The sequence below is a fragment of the Passer domesticus genome, chromosome 24 (assembly GCF_036417665.1).
Source record: "Passer domesticus isolate bPasDom1 chromosome 24, bPasDom1.hap1, whole genome shotgun sequence".
Classification (NCBI taxonomy): domain Eukaryota; kingdom Metazoa; phylum Chordata; class Aves; order Passeriformes; family Passeridae; genus Passer; species Passer domesticus.
In genome coordinates, this window is record NC_087497.1 from 2778316 (window position 1) to 2798118 (window position 19803).

The 19803-nt window shown below is 52.5% G+C and overlaps 1 long non-coding RNA gene across 1 annotated transcript; it reads right to left on the reverse strand.

Annotated features, from left to right (window-relative positions):
* Positions 1 to 1045: 1045 nt before the first annotated feature.
* LOC135285895 (uncharacterized) lies at positions 1046 to 19560 on the reverse strand. Its single transcript, XR_010350525.1, has 3 exons — positions 19119 to 19560; positions 12762 to 12884; positions 1046 to 2117 (listed from the first exon to the last, which is right to left on the reverse strand). It is a non-coding gene; the product is annotated as an uncharacterized LOC135285895 (long non-coding RNA).
* Positions 19561 to 19803: the final 243 nt, after the last annotated feature.

Here is a 19803-nt window from a genome sequence, read left to right on the forward strand (position 1 = left end):
GGCTGTGGCTCCTGCCCCAGAGGGCTCTGGGGATGGGGACAGCACCTCGAGAGGCTGGAGGGGTCCCTGGGCCATGGGGCAGAGCTGTGCAGCCACTGTGGACACTCTGGAGAGCTGTGCACTGGCTCCTGGATGAGGCACACGTGTTTCTGCACAGGTCAGGAGCCTGGGGGAGCCAGGGCACAGTGCTCAGCCTCAGGCTTGGGCAAGGTTTGCCCTGGCAGCAGAACTAAGCACAGGAAGGTTTGGCAGAGGTGACAGGATTGCTGTCCTGGTGTTTACCTCCCACCATGGAGGACAGAATAAAGCCCAAAACGTGAGAGGCAAGTGGGGGAAACCAGATAGCACCACGGCTGGGAGTGGTCTCTGTGGGCAGGTGCAAGGGAAGGACTTGGAAGGACTTGAAAGTGAAGAAAAGCAACTTTTACCTGCCAGAGCAGGTGTGAAGGTGTGGAGAAGAACGTGAGAGAGGGATTAGGCAGGGAAGCAGGAGAGCAGGGTCCTTCACACACTGACCTGGGTAAAACAGGCAGGACAGATGACTGACAGTACCTAAGATGGTGGAGCGTAGGAGGAAGTGATCTTTGCCTTGAGCTGGGCTGATTGTCCCAAGTCCCTGGTCAAGGCCTTTGGGACAGATCCAGCTTCCTCCCAGTGAGAGGAGGAAACCAGCACACTGCATCCCATTAGCTGCTTACAGCCCCTGGCCCTGTGGGGTGAGAGCACCAGGGCCAGCTGCTCAGAGATCCCTCTCCCACCCAGCCCCAGGGATCAGCAGGGAGGAGAAGAGAAGAGGAGGAACCTGAGGCCAGCTGCTGCCCATTAACCTCTTGCCCAGGCAGCAGCTGCCAGAAAAGCCCCGTGCCAGGGGGTGCAGCCTGAGCCCACCTGCCCCAGAGCTGGGCAGGCCCCTGTGCAGGTGCCAGCCACACCAGGACAGCGAGTGTGTCTTGTGATGGGGTTCTTGGGTTGAGATGACCCCGAGGTGTTAGAAAGTCTCTTTTTCCCAGCCCCACGACAGAAGTCGAGATGCATCGGTTCTGCTTTTCAAGGTTGTTTATTTTCTCTTGTCTAATACTTTCTATCCCTGACCAGCTGAGGTCTGTCCAGCAGGTTGGGTTGTGGCACACTGCCCACCCTTGGGGTGGTGTTAATATTTTATACAAAAAACTGCCTGTACTTTATTTACAATAATTTTCCAATACCTATCACCTATGTTAGACAGTCTGTCTCCACTCTAAACCAATCCAAAAGTGTCACCATCACAGCAGAAGATGGAGGGCAAGAAGAGGGAGAAGAAAGGACAGGACACACCCAGATTCCTCCATCTTGCCTCCTGAACCCCCATTCTAAAACCCCAAAATTCTACTTTTCACCCTGTGACAAATTAACCATCATTCTACTTAAACTCTTGTGGCATGTACATCTTCATACACAGTTGGTAGTTTTTTCCATGGACTAAAATCAAAGGCACAGGTGTTTTTGACTCCATGCCAAGGTCTCTGAGCCCCTTGCCAGGATCTCAAATCATCCAGGGCAGTCAGAGGGATGTCCTGGGCTCTGACATCCTGCTGCATCCCCACTGCCCCTCCAGGCTCTGCCCAGGTGCAGCAGGGCTGAGGAAGGCACCTGCAGCCCCCAGAGCAGCCCTGGGCCAGCAGGAAAGGCACAGACACCTGGGCAGGCTGAGGTGCTGGTCCCTGGCAGTGGCAGAAGGGGTGTTCTGAGGTACAGGCTGATTTCACAGCACATCCATCCCAAAAAAGAAGAGACAACACCAGCAGAGAAGGCAGCAGGGTGGGGCTGAAGAAACACTGACTTCACCCCAAAATTTTTTCACTGTAACATCAGCTGAGGAGGAAACATTACAAAAACTCCAGGGAATCACAAATACCTTTGGGCTTTTCCCTTGCCAGGGGTCAGGAGTGATTCCCAGGGCAGAAGCAGTGTTGCAAAGGCTGGCAGCCCAGATGCTGAGTGGGGCTTTCACTTCCAGGTCTTGCTCTGTGCCACAGCCTTCAGCAATGCAGACCCTGCCAGAGGCACTTCTTCCCAGCCAGCAAAGGCAGAGGGACACAGACCAGTGTGGAGATTTCCTCTTGTTACACCACCTGGCACTGACAAAGGGAAAGGGATGTTACTCTCATGTTACTCTCATGTTACACTCATGTTACTCTCATGTTACTCTCCATGGGACTTTCAGCAGGGCTCAGCAGCCACGTGTTGTTGCCCACAAAATGTGGTTTTGCCCCTTGATGTCATGTCCATAGCCCTGGCCCTGTCCTGATGTAGAGGCTGAAACTGTTAAATCAAATCCTGAGGAGAACAGGAAATATCAAACTCAAACTGAAAAGGTAAGTTTATTTTCAGCACCACCAAAAAGCTTAGATATTAAGTGGGTATTCATTTCAAAAGAAAACACAATACAGTAAATGTAATTTATTGCACTATTTTTTTCAAAAATAAATTTAATTGTCAGTACTTACGTAAATACATTTTGTGGAGAAGTGCCAGATGAATCAATTCCCTTGAAGATCTTTATGTTCCTCTAGCCTGATGTGCTGTCACAGACTCAGACTGACCCTGCAACACTTCTTTTTGTAATTAAATAGGATTTCATCCCTACTATTTTTGGGTTTGACTCCTGTGCCTCTGTCCACCCAGGCAGCTCCTGCAGACACTCACTGTGCAATTCACACCTGCATGGGAGGGCACTTGCATGGCACTCCCATGCACTCACACATCTCCCTGGCAAGCCAGAGGGTAGAGGACATCCTTGGCCTGAGGAGAATGTTTTAGGAAGGCTGTGAGTGTTGTTTTACCTTTCCTGATGACTGTGTGGGTCTGGAAAGCCCCAGAGTCACTCAGCTGATCAGCTCAGGAGATTAACCCAGGGATTTGAGAGCATCCAGGAGTTGGCAGAAAGGTGTCTGGAGGTCTTTGTCCAACTTGCTGCCACCAACCCTTCCTCATTAAGCCCTGTAAGAGCCCAGAAGCCTGACCCTCACCCTGCAGCCCAGCTCACAGCTCTTCCTCACCCTGGGGGGCTGCACAGCCTGGACCTGCTGCTCCCCTGCTGCAGGTGGGCTCTGGGGAAAGGGCAGGACACGACTCTGACGGGTTTGTGTGGCTTCAAGGGTTCGTGCCCTGCCAGCAGGAAGCACTGCCCAAGATCTGCTGTGCCCCTGCTGTGTTCCCCCAGTTCAGGGGATGCTCACCCCATCCTTCAGAGCTCATTCCAGCCCTTGGAGCTCACCCCAGCTCTCAGTGCTCACCCCATCCCTCAGAACTCACCCCATCCCTCAGAACTCACCCTATGCTTCAGTGCTCACCCCATCCCTTGGTGCTCACCCCATCCCTTGTATCTCCCCCAGAGAATCAGGAGCCCAGCAGCCTACAGCCAACAAGTGTCTTTTTGTTTGGGCAAGCTGCAAACCCACTCCTACCAAGAGCCACCCCCTTGCACCCTCTTCCTGAGCCCTGCAGGGACTGTGGCCCTGGCCAGGCAGCCCAAGCCACACTGAAATTATCTCTGCCAGCATCAGATAGCAGCTCAAAGGCAAGCAGCCTTTCTCCTCACTCTCAGGCTCCCTCTCAGTTTCTTTTAAGCACAAAAACGGCATCCCAAAAAAAAAAAAAAAAAAAAGGGAGGGGAGGGGAGGGGAGGAAAGAAAAGAAAAGAAAAGAAAGGGGTGATTTCCAGCCAGGCAGTAAAATGCCATCTGTCTCCAGAAGGCTCATGTGACATTGACAGACGTCCATGGCCAGGCAGAGCCAAAGGCTCAGTAGCCCGTGCTCCCCAGTCCCCAAGCACAGCAAGGGCTCCTGAGGAGGGACAGAAAGGAGCCAGGCTGATCCTTGGTGCCCAGGCAGAGGAGGAGGCAGTGCTGGACTCTGGAGCGGGGCTGTCTGTGCCTGCTGACTTCTCACCAGGCTGAGATCCCCTTGCATCCACCTGTTTTCCTCTCAAAAGCAGCTCCTGGAAAACAAAGGGGATGAACAGCAGGCACCCCACCACCCCCACAGCACACAACTGCTTAATTGCCTCCAGGAAAAGAGCCCGGCTGACCCTGGGACCCTCCTGGGCCGGGAGGGCAGAGAGCAGAAGGGCTGTGCAGGACTGGCCACAGGCTATCCCTGCCACAAAGAGGGAGGCTGCAGCTCTCCTTCCCTCCTTCCCTGGGAGCACAGATGTCTCTGGATGACACAGCCACATCCCAGAAAGAGATCTGCACCTCAGGGGAGAGGGCAGAGACGTCCCTGAGCAGTGTGTAGAGCAGGAATAGCCCCAAATCTTCCTGGTTTTCCTGTATTCCCAGCAGTGATGGTTTTTAGGTGGGTGTTGGAAGGTGGAACCTTCTTGCCCTACATCCCAGGCACCTGTGGCCTTGCAGAGCAGCAGAGCCCCTGGGAAGCTCAGCACCCCTGGGTCCTGTGATGGCTCCAGCTGAGCAGCCCTGGGCAGGCTGGGCACGAGCCACACGCCTGCCTGTGGCAGCCCCCTCGTGCCAGCCAGGCCAGCAGGGCTGGCACAGCAGCAGAGTGCTCACCCTGCCCTTCACTGGAGCACCAGGAGCCAGCAGAGCAGGGAGCACACCCCTCCTGCTGCAGGAGCTCCTGTCCCCACACTGGGGGGATGCACAGGGCCTGCTGCTCCAGTGGGCTGTGGGGAGGGGGCAGGACAGGCTCTGAAGGGCTGGTGACCAGCACCTGGCAGGGCCCTAGCCATGCCACCACTGAAGGGTGGCTCTGGGGAAGTGCTGCAGGGGTTGTGGAACCCCGTGAGATCATCCTGCTGGCCCTTGGCAGGCAGGGGAAGCCACCTTCATCATCCCCCAGCTCTGCGTGTGGCTCAGTGGCTGCTCCTGCAGCTCTGCTCCCTGCAGGCAGGTTTGGGACAGGAGCAGCTCAGCTCTGAGAGGGACAAGCTGTGCCTTGGACAAGGTCCTGCCACGTGCTGGGTGGTGGGCAGTGGTCTGGGTGGTGAGGCTGGGCAGGAGAAGGAGTCAGACTCATTGATCCTTGTGTCCCACTTTCATGAGCAGGACCCAGCCTCCTGGCACTGCAGTCCTGTCGGGTGAAGCCACCAGAGAAATGGCACCACATTTCCCACTGTGTCCTCCCTGCTGCCTGCAGAAACAGCCTCGATCCTTGGCATTACCAGAGGGGTGAGGAGGGCTGGACACGTGGCTGTCTCTTCAGGGTGGGCAGAGAAACAGCAAGATCACCCCAGGGCAATGCCAGGCCTTGGGACACAGTGCCAGGGCAGCAGCTCTGTGCCTCTGGCTGCAGCAGATCAGTGCTGCCAGCAGGAGAAGCCCCACGAGGAGCTGCTGCAATAAGCACACCCTGAACTCGGGCTGGGAAGCCTGGGCAGCCTGGCATACCACACAAGATGTGCCAAGCTGACTCCCAGCATCACTCCTGGGCACAGGTTTGCATTGTTTCACTCGTTCCTCCACCATTCCACCCCAGAGATGTTCTGTTTGACCTCTGCAGCCGCCCCTGGGCCCACAGTGACCCCACATCCATGTCCTGCTCCCCTCCTCGGGGTTCTGCAGTGTTTCAGGAGGGTGGTGCACAGGGGGGACCAGGGCTCAGGGCTCTCTGGGGGACAGAGAGAGCAGCAGTACTGAACAGCTTTGAGCCAAGACAGCAGTGGTCACAGGGTGGAAAAGGCCCTACAGAGTTTATTGTGGTGGAAGCTCTGGCTGTGTTGTGAAATGGAGGTGTGGGATTGCCTCAGCCTGTGGGGTGGAAACAGGCAGTGGGGCTGGCAGGTGTGGGGCTGCCTCCAGCTCAGCCCCACCGGAGCCACTGTCCAGTCCTGGGTGCAGAGAAACCCTCTGAAGCATCCTGGCCCTGCTGTGTTTAACCTGGCTAATGAGTAGCCAGGCAGGATGTGGCCATTCAAGGACACTGGATGACAACAGCCCTTCTGCCTCTGTTTGCACAGCACACACAACTGGGCCATTCCCACATCCCAGGATCCTGCCTGGAGCCTGCACATGGCTGCTGGGATGAAGAACTGGTTCTGGACCAGGGAGTGACCCCATCTCTGCAGTGAGAGACCACCAAAAGCTCTGAGAGAGCAAAGGCTGAGCAGATCCCTGCCTACCTGAGAAACAGCCCTGCTAAAACCCCACCTGAAGCCACCTCTGGCCAAAAGCTGAAGGCAGCAGGCACTGTGCTTCTCCCAAGGCAGCAGAAACACCAGGACCAAGAGGCTGGAGGAATGGAGGGACTGCCTTGCCCAAATGCACACACGGGATCAGAGGGGCAGGGAACGTGGGGGTGAGCAAGCAAGCACAGGAGAGCAGGCTTGGCTGCTCCAGGCTCCTGCTCTGCTTCACAGGACGTGTCGAGGGACTCACCTTAGGAGCCATTTCACAGAATTCACAGAATTCACAGAACTCACAGAATGACTAGGTTGGAAGAGACCCTAAAGATCGAGTCCAACCCATTTAGAAGGAGCAGTTCAGGACTTGTCTGTGGTGCTGAAGAAGGAGGGAAAGTCTCCCAGTTTTGGAGACTAAACGTAGGATATGTCCTCTGGCAGGTACTCATGGTTTGACACTGGGACAGACACACAGGGATGGTGTGGACTCTTCATCTTCCCAGAATTTCAGAATTTTAATGGACTGGGCCTGAGAAACCCATTGCAGATTTTAAGCCAGTGATGCACAGAGCAGGAGGCTGGAGCAGGAACCTCCAGAGGTTCCTCCTAAACTAATCCTTATTGTAATTCTTTCAGCTCCCTGAACTTCTGATCTTTGCAGACCAGCCAAAAAATTGGGCCTATCCATAGGTTCCCACCTAAGGCAAGTTTGGGTGAACCCAAACTGGATTTTCTCGGGTGTAAGTAAAGTTGGGTTATTCATGGTGTTTGCTTTGCATGGCTCTGGGAAAGCCAAGGCTTGACATGTCTCTCACACATGCCTCCCACTCAAGTTAATATTATTCTTCTTGTGAAGAGGAAACCACTTAAGGCTCCCACAAGTGCTTCTCATCAGCTTAAGTGAACAGAAGAGTGAATATGAACTGATCTTAGGTAAATGAAGTCCACTTCAATTGTCAGTTATGGGTTCAAAGCCATTCCATTAATACATTTCAGCTGCATGTCCCTGTGCACAGACCCAAAGGGACACCTCACTCCCACTTTCAGTGCTGTTCAGCAACACCCCTACTCAATCCACAGGTACTTGAAGATCTTGGTGAACCTCACCTAGGTCCAGATCCAAAATCCCCCTCTGATCCAGCAGACCCAGGACAATTTCCACCATTTTCTAGCCCTGCACTTTTCTTCACCCTTTCCTTTCCTTTCCTTTCCTTTCCTTTCCTTTCCTTTCCTTTCCTTTCCTTTCCTTTCCTTTCCTTTCCTTTCCTTTCCTTTCCTTTCCTTTCCTTTCCTTTCCTCTATTCCTTCTTATTTTTCTTTCTTCTTTCTTTTTGTTTTTCTTATTTTTCTATCTTTTTCTTTTCTTTCTCTTATTTCCTGATTTCCTTCTTACTTTCTTCCCTTTTTTCCTTCTTCCTTTTTCTTCTTTCATTTTTTCTTCCTTTTCCTCTGTACCATTTGAATGACAAAGGTTTCTGATTACAGTCCTCCAGGGGAATCAAACACCAAGGCTGCTGCTCATTTACTGACTGGCAGATTAAGATGGATAAAGGGAGAGATTTGTATATTGACTCTGTGTTTATGTAACTCATGTGCAAGGCCTGGCCAAAAGCAAAGGGGGATCTGACCCACATAAATAATAACGAGCAGCATTTTTAAACTAAATCATCTGGAAAATTCACAGACGATTCCATCGGTTCCTTCTATTGTGTCACCAGAGGGTCATAAATAATTCAGCCTTGCTCAAATATTTATGGAAATCAATTTAGACCTCAGTCCAATGCCACCTCCCTGAGAAAACAGTTTCCTTTCCTATCACAAGTGCAAACTGGCTGCCCTCTGTCCCACGAGCCTTCCCAGGGCCAAGGGCACCTGTAACCTCCCACAGCACATCCAGGCGCCAGCTCGGGAGCCACGCAGACCACAGGGACAGGATGAAGCTGCACATGGTCTTCCAGGAGAGGAGCAGGTCCAGCACCTTCTGCTGTGACCCCCTAAGCTCCACCATGGGCATCTGCCCTGGCCCAGGGTGGCTGTCAGCTCCAGAGCTGAGGAACAGCCTCTGGCAAAGCTGCGGCACATGGAGAGCGGCTCCCGTGCAGGTGACAACTGATGCTCGAGTCAACAACAGGAGAGAGACACCTGGATGAGATCAAAGGTCACCAAACAAGCTCCCACAGCAGCCCAGGGGAGCTCCCTGTGCCCGCTCCCAGGGCAAGGTCCATGGCTGTGCCACAGGCACCAGGAAGCACGCCCTGAGCTCTGGGCTGGCACTCGCTGCTCGCTGCCCTCCTCTCTGGGGCTGGCACATGGAAGGATTCTCTTGCCAAAAGCAGAGCGGCCACGTGGGCTGCCCACCATGAGCAGCACCCCGTGGTGAGCCCACCATGCTCCTGAGCACCTTATTGATCCTTGTGGAAGCTCAGCATTTCATGGGCTATTCCTGTTTCTTGACTGAAAACCCCAATTCCTGGAAACTGTGAATCTCTTCCAGCACTTTTATTGCATACAAACAGGACAAATTCCTGGGGTCAAATACATGCACACTCTTTGAGGGTGCAACACATTCAGCAAGTAATGGGACCACCACACAGAGTAAGATCAAACCTCCTCCCAGCACAGCCACAGCACTGGAACTGGGAGAAGCCACACACAGCCCATGACCATATGGAGAAGCCACATCTCCTCCAGCCTCTGTGCTGCCTGGAACTCCTGATCTCCTCTTAGTAGGTCATTTATCTGTCCTCTCCCCAAGTTTCTGAGCCCATTTCTTTCCCAAGGTGCACTTTGCCTGGAACAACATGCAGAGCTGTGCAAAGGCACAACCCAGACAGGTTCCCAAGGATCAGTGGCAGACACTGGGACCCCTCTCCTGTGGGGTGCCGTGTCTGCCCCAGGCAGCAGTGCAGTGAGCTGGGCAGACACTGTGAACTCCATGGAGATCTGAGGAGACATGGACAGGCTGCAGAGACCAGGAGCCCAGTGAGGGATGTTTTGGTGGTTTGGGAGAGATTGTCTTTCTGTTTCCACCACAGGGGTATCTCTGCACCAAAAGCTCCAGTCTACAAACTTTGTGAGCACCTGGGGCAGGAGACAAGCCTGGTGGTGAGCTCAGGGCAGATGTCCCAGAGTGTAACCAGGGTCACTGACAGCCAAAGAGGTGAAGCAGGAGTGTTCCTTCCAGCCATTCACATTGTTTGAGGCTCTTCAGGGTAAGGAGTGCTCTGTGCTGCAGGACAGGGCACAGGGAGGGAGTGACTGGCAGACAGAGGGGCTGTGGGAGCTGGTGGCACTGAGGGTTAAACTCTGCACCATCCTGCTGAAGGAACAGCAGAGGCACACTCCAGGATGTGAGGAAGGTTTGTGAGCTTCCCCAGTGTCACTTGTCTCAGCACAGGAGACTTCCAGCCAGCTCCCTTCTGCTTTCCAGACTCTTTTTTTCCACCCCAACTTGTCAACATCCCTGGAGGGTTTTAAGAGCTGTGTAGATGTGGCATCTGGGGACATGGTATAGTGGTAGCCTTGACAGTGCGGGGGAATGGTTGGACTTTACCATCTGAAAGGTCTTTTCCAACCCAAACAATTCCATAATTCTATAAATCCACTTGTCACAACTGCTGGGGCACACCCAAGGCCCACGTATATCCCACAACTGCACATCTGTGGGTGTCACTAGATGAGAGCACAGCTGTTACTCCAACAGAGAAAAGCACCAGTGGTCCACACAGGGGACACTTGCACGGGTTTACATGTGCAAAATCTTCACTGTAGATGACTCTCCCAAAATCACAACGCACCCTCTCTGCTCTGCCTGCACACCAAGGAGCAGCAGATGCAGTTGGCTTGCAGCTCCCACCACAGGGGACTGCAAGCACCAATGCTTCCCCAGCACACCTGGGCATGGCAGACAAAGGATCATGGATATTAAAACATGGAAGAGCTGCACAAAGGGAAATAATTTGCCCTTGTTAGGAGAAAATCCTAGGAAAAAGTTAGGTAGGATCTTTTTCTGGTTTGTTTTTTTTTTTTCTGCTCGCCAGGCAAAGTCCCTGTCCTGTCCAGCATTTGTGATTTAGGAGCTTGGAAAGTGTGCTTTTCCTTGTCAGACAGGTGATTCATCACAGACTGGAACAAAATGGATGTTCCTGGGCTGCAGGGCCCTGAACTGCCCAACATCTGGGATGCCATCTCACCATTACCCTTAATTCATAGCCTGTTGTACGAGTGTCTGCCTCTGCAGTCAGGGCAAGGACATCACCTGGTCCCTCTGCAGAGCTGTTTCTGACAGCATGTGCATTAGTTGTGTTTTATTCAAAAAGGGGTTAATTTGTGCCCTCTTATCCCCCAAGCACAGGAACACAATCAATCTCAAAAGAGCTGCTTGGCTTTTTCCTCCCTTCTCCAGCCTCACTTCTTGGCTCTTAATAAATTATTCAGCTTTCCTAAATATGCATAGGGATCTCATTAACAACTAATTTTGCTTATTTAAACCAACTGCATAATCAAACCACTATAGTGTTTCCCCTTTCTTATAGCCATGAATTATTCATGTAGTGGGAATCTGCATACAAATTTATTGATTCTTAAAAGGGTGCCTTTTTCACAGCCTGGAAAAAAGAAACCCTGGCTATTCTGGTGTCCAGCATTTTGGCCCAAACTCCCATGTGACAAATCATATGGTGTTTTCCTGGGAACAGACAGCAGACAAACCCACAGCATCACCAAATGCACCTGGAATTCCTGAGTGCAAGGAAAGGGAGTGTTTCCAGCACTGCAATTAATCATTTGCAGAATCTCGCATTGCAGAGTGTGAAGGGCTTATTGTTGCAGCATCCATTTCACTCTGACTTCCTGGTGCCTTGGGGTTCTCCCACACAAAGCAGAAAAACACCCAGATAAGGAATGAACATCTTGCAAAGGCTGCAAAGCCATGCAGAGGGTCAAGAGGGAGCATGGACCAGTGTGTGCTTCCAGCCTGCCCAGCCCTGTCATGGAGGGCAGCTCTGGGGACCCCCACATGGCCCTGCTCATGCCCACCCCTGGATTCCATGGTGGCCTGTTACAGTTTGTGTGATCCTGAAGCTCTTCTGAAAAGCTGTTTTTGGAGATCCCCCAGACCCCACATCCTTCTGGCACAGATCCCTGAGGAGCTGGTCCCATTCTGCTCTGAGGTTTACAGAATTACAGAGGAATTCAGGTCAGAAGGAGCCTCTGGAGGTTTCTAGTCCAACCTCCAGCTCAAAGCATGCTCAGCTGTGAGATCAGACCAGGTTGTCACACCTTTACCCTGTGCTGTCTTGAGAATTTCCATGGTGGAGACTGCAAAACCTCTGAGGAACTTATTCTACCACTTGACTGTCCTCATGAGATGTTTTTCCTCATATCCATTCTGAAACTCCACTTTTCAATTTGTGTCCATTGTCTCTTGTCCTTCTGCACTGCTGTGAAGAACCTGGGTCTCCCTGGTTGCCTCATCTTTCCCAAGTGCTTCTGGTTATCATTACTCTCCAGCCCCCAAGGCCTGTCTAAAGCTCAGGCTGAGATCTGAAGGAGCCGTGTCCATAATGACAGCCACAGCACAAAAAAGCTCCTACAAACATCTCCTCCTCAAGGAGAGCATTTTCAGAGAAGGCTTTGACAACTTCATCCCCTGAAAAGTGAATGTCAGAAATGGAGCTGTGAAGCAGTGACCTTCAACTCATTGCAGACAAAGGAGGATCTAGAACCATCTGTGCATCTTCTTGTAGGTGCCCCCAGGTTCTCAGTCCCTGCTGGTGGCTGGGACCAAAGGGGAGGTGAGGAATCTCCGTGTTCCCCAGCTGGAGCTCTTGGTATGAGCCCCAGCACAGACAGCTCCTTCCTGAGCTCTGCTGGAGCCCAGCAGCAGGTCCAGAAATGCCAGGCACAATCCCAGGGACTGCACACTGCTGTGCCCCCTCCACTGGCAGGAGCTGCAGGTGGGTCCCCCCAAGCAGAGGAACTTGGAGCTGTAAATCTTCCAAGAGCTGTGATCTTCCTGCCTGGGGCACTCCAAGCTCTGGACAGGGCTCACACCTGCAAAGCCAGTGACCTGCAAGGAGCCCCAGGGCAGTGCTCACAGGAGCCTGGTTCACCACAGGATGGAGATTTCAGTTCATCTGCTCCAACACTGTCGCCAAAATCAGGGCAGCAGCACACACAGCCCAGGGATGTTGGCAGTGCTGCCATCCAGAGAAGCCTCCCTGGCAGGGCCAGCCCCAGGACCTGGCCATGGCAGCCCCTGGGTTGGTGCATTGCTCAGATTTGTCCCACACGGGGCAAAGCTGCACCTCTGTAGCCACATCTCCCTCCAAGCCTCTGCTGACAAAGCCATGGCTTATCTCCCCGTGGCCATCAGTGTTTCTGCACTGAATGGACATCAGATGGTTCATTCTATTTGTCTTTTGAGAGCTGGTGAGGCTCTTTGTTTGCTTGCTTTGTAAAGGAGCAGGTTGTTGTGTTTTAATTTGTCTTCTTGCTCCTTCATGATAAAAAATAACCCTAGCTGTGGGAGGAACATGAATCTGTAAATGTTCTTTTATAACACAGCAGAATCCTGACACAAAATCTCCAGTTTTTATCTTTCCCTGAGCCTGCATAGGTGGCTGGTTCTCTGCTTACTCACCTGTTCAGCTGCAGCTTCTCCGAGTGTCACTCAGAAGCAACCCTGTGTGGAACAGCTTGAGGAGCTGATCCCAATCACAGCCTGCAATGGTCTGGATTCAGCCAGGACTTGTTCAAGGAGGACCTGGTGGTGAATCACAGAACCATTTAGGTTGGAAAAGCCCTCTAAAATCATCAACTCCAACCCCTAACCCAGCTCAGCCCAGCACAGTACGCAGGGATGCAGGATGGCTGCTGAGTACCCCATTTCCCACACCCAGCTCCAGGCAGTGGCTGCTCACCCACCCTTGAAGGAGGGACTGGATCTGCTCCTGCCAGCCCTGAGGAGGTGCCAGTAGGGGTGTCACAGCAAGGTCACCTCAGAGCTGGCAGGACAGCACACACTGCTGTGAGTCACCCGTGGCTGTGCCAGAGCTCCTCACATGGCACTCGGAGAAGGCACCCAGGGTGACCTCTGGAGACCAAGGCACTGAGGAAAAGGCAGGTTGTGGGTGTCTTCTCAATGGCCCACATTCCTGTGCACCCAAAAGCCACCTCTTCTCCTCCTCACAGCTGGTGACAGCCCTGATGACAGCCCCAGTGCTCCTCCTCACCCTGTGGTGCCACAGCTGGGCTGTGCTGCAGGACTGAGCACACTGCCCTGCCTGCAGCAGGGCCTGAGTGATGCAGGAAGGGCAGGGAGTGCTGAAAAGAGATGCAAAGGCACTGTGAGGAAAGGTAGGAGAACACTGGTGAGATGCTCCTCACAACCACCAAGCTGAAGCAGCTGAGCTGGTTGTTTGTAAAGCCAGCTCCTTCAAAACTTTGGAAAAATTTTCAGTAGCTGATAGAGAGAAAACCTGCACAGGGCAGAGCAGCTGTCACCCCTATTCTGATCAAGCAGATCTACGATGCCAAGAGGAAATTCATTTAATCACAACAGCAGGAACTTGACAAAAATCCCAGTTGTGCACCAAGGGACACATGAACCCAGCCACTGCTGTGGCCAGCAGGCAAAGCCCTGCAACCCTGGAGCAGCTGCATGGACACCAGTGAGGCTGCTTGAGGCACAGGTGAATACACATCCTCAAGAGATAATTTTGTACACACAGCAGGCCTGAAATAGCAGCTTCTGGGAAACATGGCCAACAGGCAGGGAAATGAGAGCATCCCAAGGCTGGGTGCTGGAGGAGTTCTTGGCAGTGTGGCAAGGAAAGTTTGGTTACTGTTGAACCAGCAAGTTTGTGCTCTTGTCTTTTGCTCAGAGTTCTGCTGAAACCAGGTGAAGGGCATGCACATGGCTCCAGGGTGGGGACTGCAGGAGGAGTCACTTCCAGAGCACAATCCATGAGCCACACAGATCCTGTCCTGCTCCAGGAGTCGCACTCCCCTGTGCAAAGAGCTTCTGGGTCAAAGAAGTCACGTTCACTACCTTGAGATTGAAATCTGCCTTCCGTGGCCCCTTTTCACCTTAAGAGGAGAGGGAAAAGGTACCAGTTGGGTTCTCACAGAGCACACTGCTGCTGGCACCAACAGGGAGGACAGGAAAAGGGAGTTTCATGCAGAACTTAACATGCCCCCAAAAAATCAACCTGCAAAATTTTATCAGGGACAGTCGGTCTCAATGTAACTTCAGGCACGTTCCTAGGAAAACTCAGAGCTTTTTCTCCTCTTTAAAATCAGGTTTCTTCTTGTCTGCGTCTCTTCAGTGAGTTTCTGTTCCTTTGTTCACCTGCACATTATAAGAGCTAAATTCATCCAGTGATCCTGCTGGTAACCAGGATGCCTGGGTCCTGTGGAGGGTGGAGAAGAGGGAAGACACTGTCCTTGACTTCTTTGTGAGCATGAACCAGTCACCTTCCTCTTGCAGACCTCATTTTCCCAGCTGGAGATGATTCTATTTACCCACACTTGTCAATACAGTTTTACAACCTGGGTTAATATTGATTTCCAAGGCAATGCATTAAACTCATATCCAATCCTCAGCATCTGTTTTGAGCTTCCCTCTTTCCCAGCACCTCACAGGTCATCTGCAAAGCTACACAGATGCATCAGGAAGCTCCCACCAAAGCACAGCTCTTTGCTGCAGCTGCTCTTCAGATGATCCCTGGGACAGACCCCTCACACAGCACCCAAGAAGGGGATAACTTGGTTTTTCTGGATGCATTTTACTCATCACAGCTGTACCTCCTGGTAGTTATTCCAGATCTGCTCTTCAGAAACAGCTGAGCTGCTCTTGACACCTGTGTCCCAGCAGAGCCCAGCACACATCCCCCACTCCCCCCTACCCATGGCTTAGCAGCAGCAGATAAAATCCAAAATGCTGTGAGAACAAACACACAAACTTGTGGTGTTTTGTTCACATCTTTGCACATGTCTGAGCAGCTCTGCTAGGCCCTGGGTGTGTGCCTGCTGCTGTCCCTTCCCAGCCCACCTGTCTCTTGCCCACAGCCAGCACTGCCCTCTCTGCCTGCCCCGTGGAAGCAGGGAGTGGCACAGTGTCTGGATGCCATAAGAAGCTGAGATCCTCACACAGGCAGCATTAATTGCAACTTTTAACCTTTAATTATAGGTTCCTTTGGTTTCCACTGTGTATTTTCAGCTGATTGCCTCTGTGTTTCCATAGCTCAGACGTGAACTCACATTCTAGCAATGGCAGAACCAGTCCAAGTGACCCAGGCCAGTTTGTGACTTTAATGATCTACCATCCATTTATGGGTACCTGGAGAGAGCCCAGGTGAGGATCCCAGTGTTCCCCACTGATTTCATTTCCTGTTAAAGCAACATGTCCCAAAAATGGCCTCAAGTGGTTTAGGAGAACAATTATCTCCTTGACATCAGCAGGGTTGGGGGATTGAGCCTTTGGGGCCAGCAAACAACCCACAGGGAAGTTGGGACCTTCAGTCACACAAGATACTGCTCCAGTGGAGCTCCTTCCAAATGCACTGCCAGAAAGATTTGATCATATGCAAAAATATGCAGATAGAGCTGATTGCTCTGAGTCACACCCAGCTTCTCCCAGTGCCCACAGTTTCCCAGGAATGTGTGCAGCAGGGACAGCACAGGGATTTACCTGTGGGAACTGACTCATATCATGACATGTCCCATCCGCATCCCTCCCTTGCAGCTCCCTGCTCCCTCCCAGGCTCTGCTGCATGGAGCTGCCCTGTCTGGGGGGGATAAAAGCTCCCTTGGAGCAGCATGGCTCCAGGCCTGGAGGGGAGCAGTGAAAAGAGGGGAGCATCCTTGCTTCTGCACTAATCCCAGCACTCTTCTAGGAAGCTGGACCTGCAGATCTGGGCCTCAATTAGGACTTAAACACCCCTCTGAGCACTGGATGTCCATTATCTTTTCTGTGAGGGAAGCAGCTGCTCCCTTCAGCTGAATGATGGGCAGTGTGACCCAGGTACAAGAGCCCGTGGCATATTTTATAAGATCAGCCATTTTCCCCTGAAGATCCTCCCTCAGAGCCTGCCAAAGGGACGGGTCAGACTGGCCAGGAGGCACCTGGCCATTGCCAGAGCCAGGATGTGTGTGAATGTGCCCTGTCCTGCCCTCCCAAACACAGCCTGCTGCAGAGCCACTCCCTGCCTTCCCTGGAAGTGAGCGAGCTGCCACGGCCAGGACGTGCCCGTGGGTGAGGGCACAGGAGCTGCCACGGAGAGCAGCAAGGAGCTGCATCCACCCTCAGAGGGCATGAATCAGCACCCAGCCTTGCCCAGCTCCCCAGACAGCCTGGCAGGCCCTTCCTCTGTATGCACTGGGCATCACAAAATCACCTCCAGAGGCCTCCTCCAGCCTTTTCCCGTGGGTTTTGCCTACCCCCACCACTGAGGGCTTGGAAATCTCCTTCTGTCTTATCTCATGCACAAGCACCAACTGGCTCGAGGAAAACAGCAGCAAAACAGCCGAGCTGAGACTGCCAGGAGCACAGGGTTCCCAGCTTGGCAACCTGCATCCCACAGCGAGAGCCCACAGCAGCCCTGGGAGCCCCATGCCCCCCAGAGCTGCTGCATTTCTTAGGGAAACTTGGAAAGAGAAAGGAACATGGGGAGTGCATCTGGTGGGCTTGGTGCTCTGTGGGTCTGGGCCCCTGAAGGCTGCACATCACAGCACCAGGAGTTGTAAATATGGCTTCGTTTCTTTGAGGGAAGGAGGAGGAGGATACACCCAGCACAGCAGAGATGTGACCGCTCCCTCCTGCACTCTGCCCTACTTGGAGACAGACAAGATAAATCCTACTGACTCCCAGCTCCTTGTGCTGCTGCTCTGCAGCTCCTGCTGACTCCCAGCTCCTCTGCCCAGGCTGGCACAGCAGCACACAGCAGCTGTGCACTGCCTGCTCACCCCCAGCTGCAGCTGCACGAGGCTGGCCTCGGAGGAGCTACGAGATCCCTGCAGCTTTTATCTCAACCACCTTCCAAACCACACAGGGACCCAGCCCCCAGAGGGTAGGGGATGAACCCCACCACTGGGGATGCAACAGGCTCACTCAGGGGAGTTGCCAGGGCTGTATGCTGGTTTCCAGGAAATGCCCTGGACACTCAGGGTCCCTGGACCCCTTCAGAGGGGTCTTCAGGCAAAGACAGAAGCAGGGCTTGAAGGGTGTCAGGCACCTCCCACCCAGGACAGGTCAGGGTCAGGCTGCTGATGACTGAGGGACTGAAAATGATGGTTGAGGTGGGGCCTGCCCCTGCCCTGGTCAGAGCTGTGCAATTCTGAAAACTCCAGGACAGTTAAAAGGCACCTCACTGGTGCCTCTGCTTCCCAAAAGGACAGTGAAAAAAAACCAATTTCCCTGCACCTCACTGGTGCCTCTGCTTCCCAAAAGGACAGTGAAAAAAAAAAAAAAAACATTTCCCTGCACATCACTGGTGCCTCTGCTTCCCAAGAGGCTCATGTCTCTTCCTAGCCTCACCTGATGAACAGCTGCCCCTTCCCTCTCTGCTTCTCAGCAGCACAAGGACAGCAGGTGATTTGTAATAAAGGAATTAAGGACAAGATTTTTAAGTGAGCCAGAGGGAATTCCCAATCCGCAATCCAGTGCAGTTCAAACCTGTTGCTTTCAAGCAGAAAAGTCCCCCCAGCAGCACCAGCACCGTGTCTGAGTGATGAGAAGAAGCTCTTTGCTTTCCCCAGGGGGGTCAGTCCCATCCACAGCTACTCCCCAGCTGTGCAAGTGGGGTTCAACCTGTGCCCAGCTTCTGCCAAGTGCATTCAAAACCCACATGATAAAAGGTTTAGGTGTCGTGCTCTGCTGCATTACATCACATTAAGTCATGTGTTGTCACCCCACACTATGTCAGCTCACAAAGCAGCTGTGTCCTGGTGACTCAGTCGTTTAGGCTGAAATACAGTCCCCTCTCCCAGGGCATCCACGTCTGGGTGACATCTGAGGAGCACATAATATTCTGTAATTCTCTAAGTAACTGTTTTCTAGGTGCAAAAATGAAATATCTGAAAATTTACAAGGAAATTATTTATTAGCACATGAGATAACATTAACACAGAGAATAGCCATGATAAAAGTGGTGTCTGGGAGGGTGTCCACCACTGATCCCATCAATGAAACAGCACACACTCAGCCTCTGATACAGATGAAATTCTCTAAAATCTCAGGGAGACATCACATTTCAAGAATACTTTCTCAAAAATAAGAGGCCTTTCTGCCTCTAGCTCCCTGAAATTTCCTTCTGCAACAGCTCTCACTCCTCCTGACATTCACAGCTGTGTCACCCCTTATTCTCAATTGGCATGAAACCATGGCACTGTTATTAGGAAAATTCGTCTCTCGGAAGGGTCACTGCAATTTAAACCTAACGTTAGCCCTGACTTTCCCATTTGCTACAACTGAGTATAAATAACTTCTGAAAATGTTTTATTATCAATTTTTGAATCTGGGCACCCCATCTAAGCAGACTTTCCTGGCTGCTCCCCATCCAGGGGTCTTTACAGCCCTGCTGTTTGCCCTGGCCTGTGCATTGCTGCCTTCACAGGAGGGATTGCTCTGGGGGTAGGTGAGAGTTGCTCATTTTTCACGTGCTGCAGCAGAGCTGCCCGAGCACAGCCAAGGACCACTGGCAGTGCTGATGAGCTGGAAAAGAGTCACAAAGCTGATTATAGTCTGTCAGCTTCCCTAACCACTTCCAGCAATTAGATTTAAGGACTTTCTTACTAAATTTGCAGAAATTGCTTCCTTTCCTCCTGCTCCACTGAGCAAAATGAGCAGAGCCTGATCCCAGACCTGCCCACCTGCACTGCCAGGACAAACAGTCCCAATGCACCTGGGTCAGACCACACCCCCAGACTGCTCAGGCACCGACTCCCCCAAGACCCTGACCTTTACAATAACCCAAGAAAGGAGAGCAAGGATATTTACCTTCAAGCCAGGTGCATGTCATTCAGCAGCTGAAGCAGCCTCAGCTCACAGGCAGTGGATGCTGGACTCTGGTCAGGGACTGCTTGGATCAATGCCAGCCAACTCCAGGGATTTGTGGATTAATTTTTTCCCCTTTCTCCTCAACCCCATGCAGTCAGTTCTGCAATTTAAACCCCTCTAACTCTGCCAAGGCAGGACCTGCCTTCCCAGCCCCTTCCCATGTCTCTGGCCATGCAAACAGCCATCACATGGGGCTGATTTGGCCCATCACAAATCACATTTGCAAGGTTATTTTTCCCTGAATTAGCTCAGCCAGCACTGGCACAGGGGCAAGCAGGAAGATGCCACCAAGGGCAGGAGCCTGGCAGGGTCATGGCAGCCTCCACTCAGATTAGCTCCAGCCATGGAGGGAAATGGCTGCATGAAAGAGAAAATCTGTGTAGGGACAGTTCATCCCCTCCCTGCCACACTCTGTTCCTTCCTTTCACTCTGTCCTTGGCATAGCACAGGCTGTACCTTTCCACTGCAGAACACTTTTTTTTTTCCCCTTTTGCAAAGAACCAGGCAGCCCTGTGACACCAGGCAGGAGCTGTAGCAGGAGCTGTGACACCAGGCAGGAGCTGTAGCAGAGTCCTTGTTTCCCAGAGGGTCCATCCCCAGCTGACACCCTGCAGGAGAGTGCAAT